Source organism: Canis lupus, chromosome 28, assembly GCF_011100685.1.
Source record: "Canis lupus familiaris isolate Mischka breed German Shepherd chromosome 28, alternate assembly UU_Cfam_GSD_1.0, whole genome shotgun sequence".
Classification (NCBI taxonomy): Eukaryota; Metazoa; Chordata; class Mammalia; order Carnivora; family Canidae; genus Canis; species Canis lupus.
Window position 1 is genome coordinate 17,043,806 of NC_049249.1, and position 10,077 is coordinate 17,053,882.

Consider the following 10,077-nt stretch of genomic DNA (forward strand, 5'->3'; position numbering starts at 1 on the left):
ATTCGTGTTCCTTTGAGATCTGGTCCAATCTGGTTTTACTTCTAGGCTCGTCTCCCACCTGCATCCATGGTGTGAACCCTCTGCCACCTTCAATTCCTCTAGCCACTCAGCACACATCTGCACACATCCTAGCCACTCCAGCATTCATGCTGCTTTTGCCCTGTTCCCTCTGTTAGATTGTTTACTCCTTTCCCGAGTATCTGTCAAAAGGTACTCTCAGAAGTCACAACCCCCATCTTGCCCACCGGTGGACCTTCTTGGCTCTCCATGAGCTCACTATATCCTCTGAGCTTGATAGATTTACTTTACTTGCCATCTACTCAAAGTGGATCTTGAACCAAGAAACCTCTCATGCTGCTGGCATGTGCATTGACCTTATGAAAATTCAGCTTTACCTGTGGGAGAGGGAGAAGGAATGGGAATGGGGAGAGAGAGATTTCATCCATTTCCCCCAAAATTCATAGTTGGATTCTCCAGTACTTCAGAATGTGACTATATTTCTAGTGTTAAAAAGAAAACCACAGGTGTCAATTGGGTCAAGGCCCCCAAGTCAGCAAACCAAGACTTGATACTTAACTGCAGTTTCAAACCCCATGAATGTAAGCTTCAGGCAGTCAATAAAGGACTTCCTGATCAACACTAGGAAATTTATTAATAGGTCCCTTCTGTTCCCCTTGGAAGGGCAACCTTGCCTCGATAATGTCTTGTGAATGAGTTTGTTTTCTTCTTTCTTTCTTTCTTTCTTTCTTTCTTTCTTTCTTTCTTTCTTTCTTTCTTTCTTTCTTTCTTCCTCTCTCTGCCTTTAAAAACTTTTTTGTTTAGCTCAGCAGAGCTCCCCTCTACTTGCTAGATTGGATGCTACCAGATTCATGAATTGTTTAATAAAGTCAACTAGATCTTCAAATTTACTTGGTTGAATTTTGCTTTTTACAGGAGAGAGAGTCCTTAAAGAGACAATAAGTTAAAGTGAGGCTGTCAAAGTGGACTGTAATCCAGTCTCATTGGTGTCTTTATAGGAAGAGGACACTGAGTTACATAAAGGGACACTAGGGGCATGCACATGCAGAGGAAAGATGATGTGAGGATACAGCAAGAAGGCAGGCGTCTGTAAGTCAAGTAGAGAGGCCTCAGGCTTCTCTGCCAACATCATAATGTTGGACTTCCAGCTTCCAGAATTTTGAGAAAAGCAATTTCTGTGGCATTTTGTGATAGCAGCCTGAGCAGACTGATACACTCATTGTGAGTGTCTCCTGGAGGGAATGTGAGGTCAGACGAGTGAACCTGCTGTTCCCTATCCATGCTCAGCTCCTCAGGCTTCCAGGAGTGGGAGCATCTCCTCATGTAGGATATGCATTGATGCTGGAAGAATATCTATTTCCTACCATCTCTTCCTCTTTAGCCGTCCCTTATCTAATCTGTTTCTCATAACATGCCCATAATCACAGGTAGCTACATAATCTGAGGCTCCACCAAAGGATTCATGATCTATTCCAAAATGGGGTTGGACTTACTATCTCTTCCAGCTCCCTGGAAGCATTGCCTCATTAAGGTGGGGTGCACTGGCCAGAGTGGGCTTCAGTGGCAACCTACACATGCAAAAGAACAGGAGGGTGGTTTCGGCTACATCCTGACCTGCCTCCCTGTGGGTGGTACCATGCAGGGGGCACTGAGGCAGGAGCTTGAAGATGAATTCTTGGCACATTCCATGCAACACAGTTTCATTATTCACTGAACGTTTATTGAAAGTTTTCTGTGTGTAAGTCTCTGTAATTCTCTGCCTTTCTACCTCTTTTTTTTTTAAAGATTTTATTTATTTATTCATGAGAGACACACAGAGAGAGGCAGAGACATAGGGAGAGGTAGGTTCCCTGTGGGAAGCCTGGTGTGGGACTCGATCCTGGAATCCAGGATCAAGACCTGAGCCAAAGGCAGACACTTAACCACTGAGCCACCCATGTGTCCCTCTAGTCCCTCTTCCACCAAAGAACAACTGGGTTCATTTAAGAAATCTCTGAGACCATAATGAGTGGGAAAAATCAGAACATGAGAGACTCCTAACTCTGGGAAACGAACAAGGGATAGTGGAAGGGGAGGTGGGGGGGGGATGGGGTGACTGGGTGACGGGCACTGAGGTGGGCACTTGACGGGATGAGCACTGGGTGATATTCTTTTTTTTTTTTTTTTTACATTTTTAAAAAAATTTATTTATGATAGTCACAGAGAGAGAGAGAGAGAGAGAGAGAGAGGCAGAGACACAGGCGGAGGGAGAAGCAGGCTCCATGTACCGGGAGCCTGACGTGGGATTCGATCCCGGGTCTCCAGGATCACGCCCTGGGCCAAAGGCAGGCGCCAAACCGCTGCGCCACCCAGGGATCTCCTGGGTGTTATTCTATATGTTGGCAAATCGAACCCCAATAAAAACATATACAAAAAAAGAAAGAAAGAAATCTCTGAGACTCCTAACAACACCTTCCAGGGAGCAGGAAAAGCCCCATCAAGACAATGATATTTCAGGTCATGAGCTTGTAATGAATGAGAGTTCAGCACAAAAATTCTATAGAAGAGGAGAATCTATCCTAGGTTTCTTTTTCTCTTTTCTCATAGGTTTGCTTTTTAATGGAGGATGGCTTACTTGGTGTTTGGGAATTTTATTATAAATATTTACTGAAGGTTCTTCATGTAGCAAGCACATTTTGAGGACAGGGTAGGGAGGCAAGGGGAAGTCAAGGCTTTTTAAAAAACATAGACTAGTTTCCTGTAGATCCTAGGGGATGAGCCCTCTGAAAACTAAAATTAGTAGTTCTAACTCATTTTCCATGTAAGAGCCAAGGGCAGGCCACCCCAAAGTGTGCCACTTTGGCGTTTTGAGTATTTTAAATAAAAGTTACTTTTGATTATGTTAATGGAAGTTACAGTCTGTGCAAGAGGGGTTTGCACCCAAACCCTCTTCTGTCCCCATGAAATCAGGAAATAAGTCTCCCTTGTAAAAGGTCCCCTCCTTGTAGCAGGAAATAAAGACCTCCTTGTCACCCGTGTTAGGAAAGCCAGGGCCCAGAATGCTGTATAAGCAATACTTGCTACTTTTTACTAATTTACTGCCACAGCCCAAATTCTGTTTAAAATTCCTTACTAATTGAAGCTCCCAAAGTTAGGCTTCTTTGTCATCAGTTTCCCAAGGATTTATTGCCTCTTTGTCTAGAAAGTATAAAAACCACCTGCCTCGGTCATCTGTTTAGGTGTCAATGTCATTACTGGGCCTTCCTGTGCACGTAATAAAACTTTGGGTTTTCTTCTCCTGTTCGTCTGAGCATGTCATTTAATTCTTAGTCCAGCTGGGAGGTCTTCAAGAGTAGAGGAAGAGTTCTTCCTTCCCTGCATCATTATGGACAAAAGTGCCTCTTGAAGGCCTCTGCCCTGGGCAGGACGTCCCAGGACGACAAGCTCAGAGCACCTGCTTGCATCCGGCCAAGGCTGTCAACATGAATGCCGATCGGCCTTGTGCTCTTTCAGCCAGCACCTCTATTCTCTGGCCTGCCAGTCAGGAGCTGCCTGAAGACAGCCCTGAAACAGGGCCCTCTCCTCCGTGTTTCCATTCAGACACAAAGGGCCCTTCTGGTGATGCTCCCATCCATTAGTGACAAGCGATCGGTACCCTGTGTCTGGGGTGGGACTTCTGATCCCAGCTTGGAGCTTGTTGATGAGCTGATGACTGCTGTTCTCACTGAGAGCCAGCAGGACATGGTCAGATCACTGTCTGAACATGGCAAAGTGATGAATTGTGCTCATATTTATTCCGTGCTTTCAAAGGCAGCCATGTAATGTTTAAGACCATGGAGACATTACATGCACAAACAGTGGTGGAGAGTAGAAGAAATGATTTGCTCCTTAATACACAAACTTTATTTTATATGGCTCAGATGCATAACTTAAAAAGACTCCTAACCTATAGGTAAGATTTGGAAAGTCTCAATTATGCTGCAAATTTGGGAAGCAGTACCTTATGTTAATGACAATTTTTGTAAGAAGATGGTCTCCTTTTTGTCACCAGCTTGTCCCTTTAATTAGTTGAAGCCTAAGGCCATAAATAAAAAGCAAGAAAATACAATGCAGCAGATTGAATTTAGGTTCATGTGCTGCGTTTGAAATATATGAGAGGCTGTTGGAGACCTAATTTAAAATGAACTGTGGGTTCCTTATGCAGAATCTCCTTGGATGTCTGGTTATTTGTGTTGTAAACCAGGTTTCCACCCAGTGCCATAAAAGGGAGCCCTTCCTTGCCACCACCTTTACCATGACCATGGCTTGCTTTGCAGGCTTGCTTGAGTGGGCAGGACCACCCTAGAGTCTGTTGGAGCCATTACACTGGTGGGAACCTCCTTCTGAATTGCTGTCCCTGCCCCATCTGGAGAAGGCAGATCTTGCTTGGGGTCCCCTTTTCACTCTGCCATCAACAAGAGAGGTGCCCAAGGAGGAGTGAGGGCTGGAATTCTTTACCAGCCCTGGGCTCAAGATCCTTTCTTCCTGGCCTGGGTCTCAGGGTACTTGGAAGGCAACATTATAGCCTGCTTTTGCTTCGTGCATAATTGGTGAGTCTCTGCTCTCTGGGCAAAGGCCAACTCCTTCACAGTGGTTCTTAACTCTGGATGTGTGTTAGAAAATGCTGAGAGCTTTGGAAAAACACTGATGCCCAGGCCCTGACCCCTAGAGATTTTAATTTAATTGGTCTGGGATAAGGCCTGGGTGTTGGGGGTGGAGTGTGGGTACATGCTTCTTAAGCTTAATCTAATGTTCAGCCAGAGCCAAGAACTACTGGTTTGGAAGAAAAAGTTATCCATTTTCACTGTTAGAATTAGGCAGATTTTTTTAGGCGGATTTTTTTTTTAATCAGACAGACAATGTGATAGGCAGACAATGCAAAATTAGCTGTGCAGAGAGAGGGAATTAGAGACTCTAGGCATTCATGACAAAATTAGCCAAGTACCCTTTTCACTATACTCAAAATAGGAGATATGAGAAAGCTCTGAAAAGGCTCCTCAGGGATTGGATAGGACTAGAAAGTAAGCAGCTTCAAAGCTAGAGGCTTTGTAGATGTTGCGAATATTTCCTCAATCAAGTTATTTCATTCATGCATTCATTCATGCATGCATGCATGCGCTGTCTACTTAGCAGGTACTGTTTGGAGTCAAACACTATTAGGCTCCAGGCTGCAAAGATAAATATCTCTAAGATAGGAATTCTAAAAGTGTTGGAATTATAAGAGTTTAACGTTAGCTTCCTTAATCATAGATACTTGGCTTTTCACTTGGGCTCCGTTCCTTTGCAAATGCTGGAACCCAACAACCACCCTTGGGTTTCTCTGGGGGAGATAACACCACCACCCTCCCCTCTTTCTGCTTCACTACTTGTGAAGTCTTCCTACTGGCAGACTTTTCTCCAGGACATTTTTGTATGACGATGAGTGGCATATGGGTACTTCTTTGTCAGACACACATTATCTTAAGTACATCCTCATTCCCATCCTGCCCGATTCATTTGGTGATTACAGAAAGTTTATATGGATAAGCAAGTGTGCAGGCGCAGGAGGAGAGGTTTAGAGTTATCAAGATTGAGTACTAGAATATATAGATACATATAATTTCTTAGCTATTTGTGCCTTTTTAAGTAAGATGATCTCATGGTAGCTCCACAACACAGTAGAATGTTGGTCAGGAATTATGTTTATTTTACCAAACAGGAATCTGAGATGCAGAGAAATTGCCTGGCAGGCATCTTATCCTGGATTCCTCTCCCAATGGGCGGCGGATGCATATGTCTAGGATTGGCATCTGGAAGTACTTCCCTGTTCAGCTACAGACTCCCCTTTGCAGAGTGCCCAGTGTACCCTTCACTTCCGCCTCCAAAACTGCCAGAGAAGCCAGCATTTCTATGGGCATCCCCAGCCGGCTGACTAGACATGACCACAAGGGGGCACCAAAGAGTTTCCATTACTCTCCATTCCTTCCTTTTCTGCTGTGCAGGGAATAGGTAACAGTGTGAAGGATGATGTTGGAAGGTAAATCTTCAGCCCCAGGTGGAACACTGTGGCTAGACAACTGAGGCGATGCCTCTAGTTTTTACTGTGATTGGAGAGGTTGCGGGGGAAGCTACTGGTGGGGTGAGGTTCTAGCGCTGTCAGAACCAGGGAGATTACCTTATGGGTATTTTAATTTCTCCCTCAGAAGCAAAGGAAGATAATGTCCATGAAGCAGGCATTTGTTCTGTTGGTCATTCGCTGAATGTGGGTGGGACATGAAGTCTGAAAGGCATGCTGTGGGTTAGTAGGACCATGTGGATCATGGAAGGGAGTCTGGATTTTATTCCAAGCGTCATGGGGGTCTTTGGAGGCTGTTTCATGCCAGGGTGGCATTGGTGAAGATGAAGAAAAGCAAATAGATATCTGTTGGAGTTAAGACTGGTAGGATTCTTTGGCAGATTGCCACCAGAGGTGTGAGAGAGAAAGGTCTGGGCCCTGGGTGGGTGGTAGTGAGATTTATTGAGGAGACGGGCTTTAGGAGGGTCAAGATGGGAAGGATCAGTGTCCTCTTTGGTCATGGGGGGTATGTGATGCTACAACATTCCTACATGGGGATGCCCAGTGGGCAGCTGGATTTATAAGTCAGAGCTCTGGTGAGAGGCACTTGATTAATGAGGTCATTCGCACACTCGCAATCAAGGGTAGGAACTAAGTGCCTGGTGGGGATCTTCACCAGTTAGGAAAAAGCAGGAGGTATATGGCTGGCCTCTGGGATTCCAGAGATGGTTGCCATGTTTCTGGTTGGAGGGTTCAGGGTGGTGAAGGTACAGGGGTTGGGGCTGGGATGCCAATACAGGTAAGACAGGCCTGGTCAGAGGGACTCATTTGGTGCTAAATCTCATTAAGGGCTGACTCAAGAGAATGAGTGAAGGGTTTTATTGAGGAAAGATCTGGTTGGAGGAAGTGTAGACTTACAGAGAAGTCATCCAGGGAAGGAATGTATAGGTAGATGCAATCTAGGGGAAGCTTCCTGGGCTTTTTCTGTTCGCAGTGTTGCAAACTCACTTCTCTGTCTTCTTCAGAAACTGGCCCTTCTGGGGCAGAATAATGTAACATGTGAGCGCTTGTTGGAGAATGAGGAAGGCAAGACCTGGACAGCCGCCCAGACAGCTTCTGAAGGATGAGGGATCCTCTTTGCTGGCAGGAAAGCCCAGGGAAATGCTAAGAGCATGATCCTGCATGTGCTCCAGAAGAACAGGACATGAGAACATCTGAGGCCTGAAACGGGAAACCAGAGTTATTTTGGGACCTTGAGATCTGCAGGGTGGCTTTGGCAAACTCTGGCACGGGGCTATTCTGTACAGAGAAAAATTGTGAAAGGAACATAGGGTGGGGATTTCTGGATATGGGCAGGTCAGGGCATCTTTAAACCAAGTTCTGCTAGGACCTATCCAATCAGCAGGTAGGACATGTCTATGGGCTGCCTTGGACTCATCCTCTGGTCCATGGCCCTGTCCTCGGCGGATTCCTGGTTGCTCCCCACTTCTGTGTAAGCCTGCTGCCCTGTGAGCACTTGGCTGGCTCGGTCAGCCATGTCGGTGGTGCTTGGCCCAAGGCAGGCCTGACTGCAGCCAGGGCAGTTACAGTCGGCCCAGCTTAGCTGCTCTCTGGGGGTGGCCGTGGGGATTCTCACTTGGGTTTTTCGTTTGCCTTATGTTATTGCTGAGAGGCTGTTGGAAAAACCACAGTCAGGAACTGTTCTCCTGTTTATCAGGGGAATACTCATTAGGATGCAAGCAAAGAACAGAACCCTTGGGAAATGGAAAGTGGAAACCAAGGGGAAAGGAACTGGGGCAGGCAGTCCGGATTAGAAAGCAGAGCCCCCGGCAGCTTCAAAAGAGAATGGAAAAGTTGGTGTGCCCTCTGCAGGCACCTGGGAGGGCTGTCCCCTCCTTCCTTTCATGGTCACACTGAGGCAGGCTGGACTGTGCCCACCTCAGTGGGACAGAGATGGAGAATGAAAGGAAGCACCTGAAAGATGCCCTGGGGACTCTAAATAGCCATCTTGCAGCCCCATCCAGACGTCTGCCTCTCCCCAAATAACAGAGTGCACACAGCACAGCAAAAGGCATTTTTCAGGAGAATGCCATCTCCATTACAGCCAGCCAGGGCCCCTTGTGTACCCAGAGGGGAAGCAAGATAGATAAATATTTGGGGGAATAAGTGTGTGGGAGAGATGCGCTGTCAGGGCAAGTGAATGTTAGGTAGAATGGATTGCGTTGTCTTGGTAGCTTTCCCTTAGCTCAGTAATGAGATGGCTCCTGGGTCTGGGCTTCTCTGTGAGCGGGTCCCCCCCCCCCTCCCTGCACCATTCATATTCATTGAGTTCCTTCTCATCAATGTCACCTGGGAAGGAAAGGGAAGCACCAAGGGGGGAGCCGGGCACAGATTTCCCCTCTGGAGAGGAGCTGGCACCCCTGTCTTCAGGGCTCACAATCAGCTGTCCCCACCTTGGGATGCAGAGCCAAAGGGTGAAGAATGTCAGGTTGCCTTCTCTATTTAAGGACAGGAAGGGAGGAGTCAAGAGTGTTGGCCACCAGACCCTAAATCTCAGACATTCGGGAGATTCCAGCCCATTTGTCAATCTTTGGCAACCAACCTTTCAGAACCTTGGTAACTTTCCCGTCTTGGTTGTTGATTTGTGTTGAAGTATTAATTCACGTACCATAAAATTCCCTCACTGTGCATGTCCAATAGGTTTTCGGAAGTGTGTAGTTTGTTCAACTATCTGTGTGATCCCATTTTAGAACAGTGTTCATTTTTATCATCCTGTTTCTCTGAATGATTAGCCTGGATGGTTATGAGAGGAGGACATGTAAGAAATGGAGATGCTGGAGTGACCTGGTTGGCAAGATTCCTTGTGGAGGGAATGATGACAAGACCCGATAGCTCTCATCATGTATGTACAGTGAGCCAGGGGCCATGCTGACCCCATCACATGCATTATCATGTTTGCTTTTAACAGGAGCGCAGGGAGATGGGCAACCCCTCTTATTCCCATTTTACAGATGAAAAAACGAAAGTCAACAGAGATCGAGTGGCTTGGACAAGGTCTTTCACTGCTAGAAGGTGGCTGAGCTGGGATTCGAACACATACGTCTTTGCCTGCACAGTCTGCATGTTCAAACCATTATATTGTGGGGCATCTGAAAGCTTTGGTCTAGAGTGAGGACCTCTGCATCTATAGTAGAATGACTAAATGTGACAGACCTTGGCGGCATGCTACAGACCTCTAATTTTGTGACTCTTAACCGATTTGAGTTTATATGAATCCCTACCCCTGATTGATTGTGATTCTCACTTAGCCCTGGGTTCACTGTCCTTTTGGCTTTGACTCCACCTGGAAAAATAAACACTAATGGCTGGGTTTGTTTGCTCTCCAAGGTTCCCACTCTGACCTTCAGACATCAAACGCCTGGTGCCTTCCCCTGTGCCGGGAAATAAAGGACCCGAAAACACACTGCCATTTCACAAACAGCCTGCCTGCCACCAAAGTAATGGTGTTTGATGAAGCCACTGTATTTCTCCCTTTCAAAATCCATCTTCAGATTGTAGGCCTGAAAACCAGGTGCCACTGTCTCCTAACGGCATGCCAGGGGTTAGAAACGGATGCTGCACACCACTTAACATGTGAAATACGATTCCTCCGTCCGGGCATATATGAAAAGAGAGAGAAAGAAACACCCAACAACAACCCTCTGTTGAATTTTGAAATGTAAATGTTTGCTAATGCTTTGCCGAAGACAGCTTCACTTGGGCTGAGAGCTATGTGTAAAGAAGCATTAAAATGCATCATTTGCTCAGGGCTAAAAGTCATCAGCTTGTGATATTAATGCCCTTTAAAAAATAATTTGTCGGCATGAAATCAGAGCATGCCTTGCGCAAAGGATTGGCTCTCGTCAATTTTCTCATGGATCTCGTGAGTTAGAATTGCATTTAGATTTTGCCAAAAATGAAAGAGTTTCCCTCCTCCTCCCAATCTCTCTCTCTCTGTCTCTCTCTCT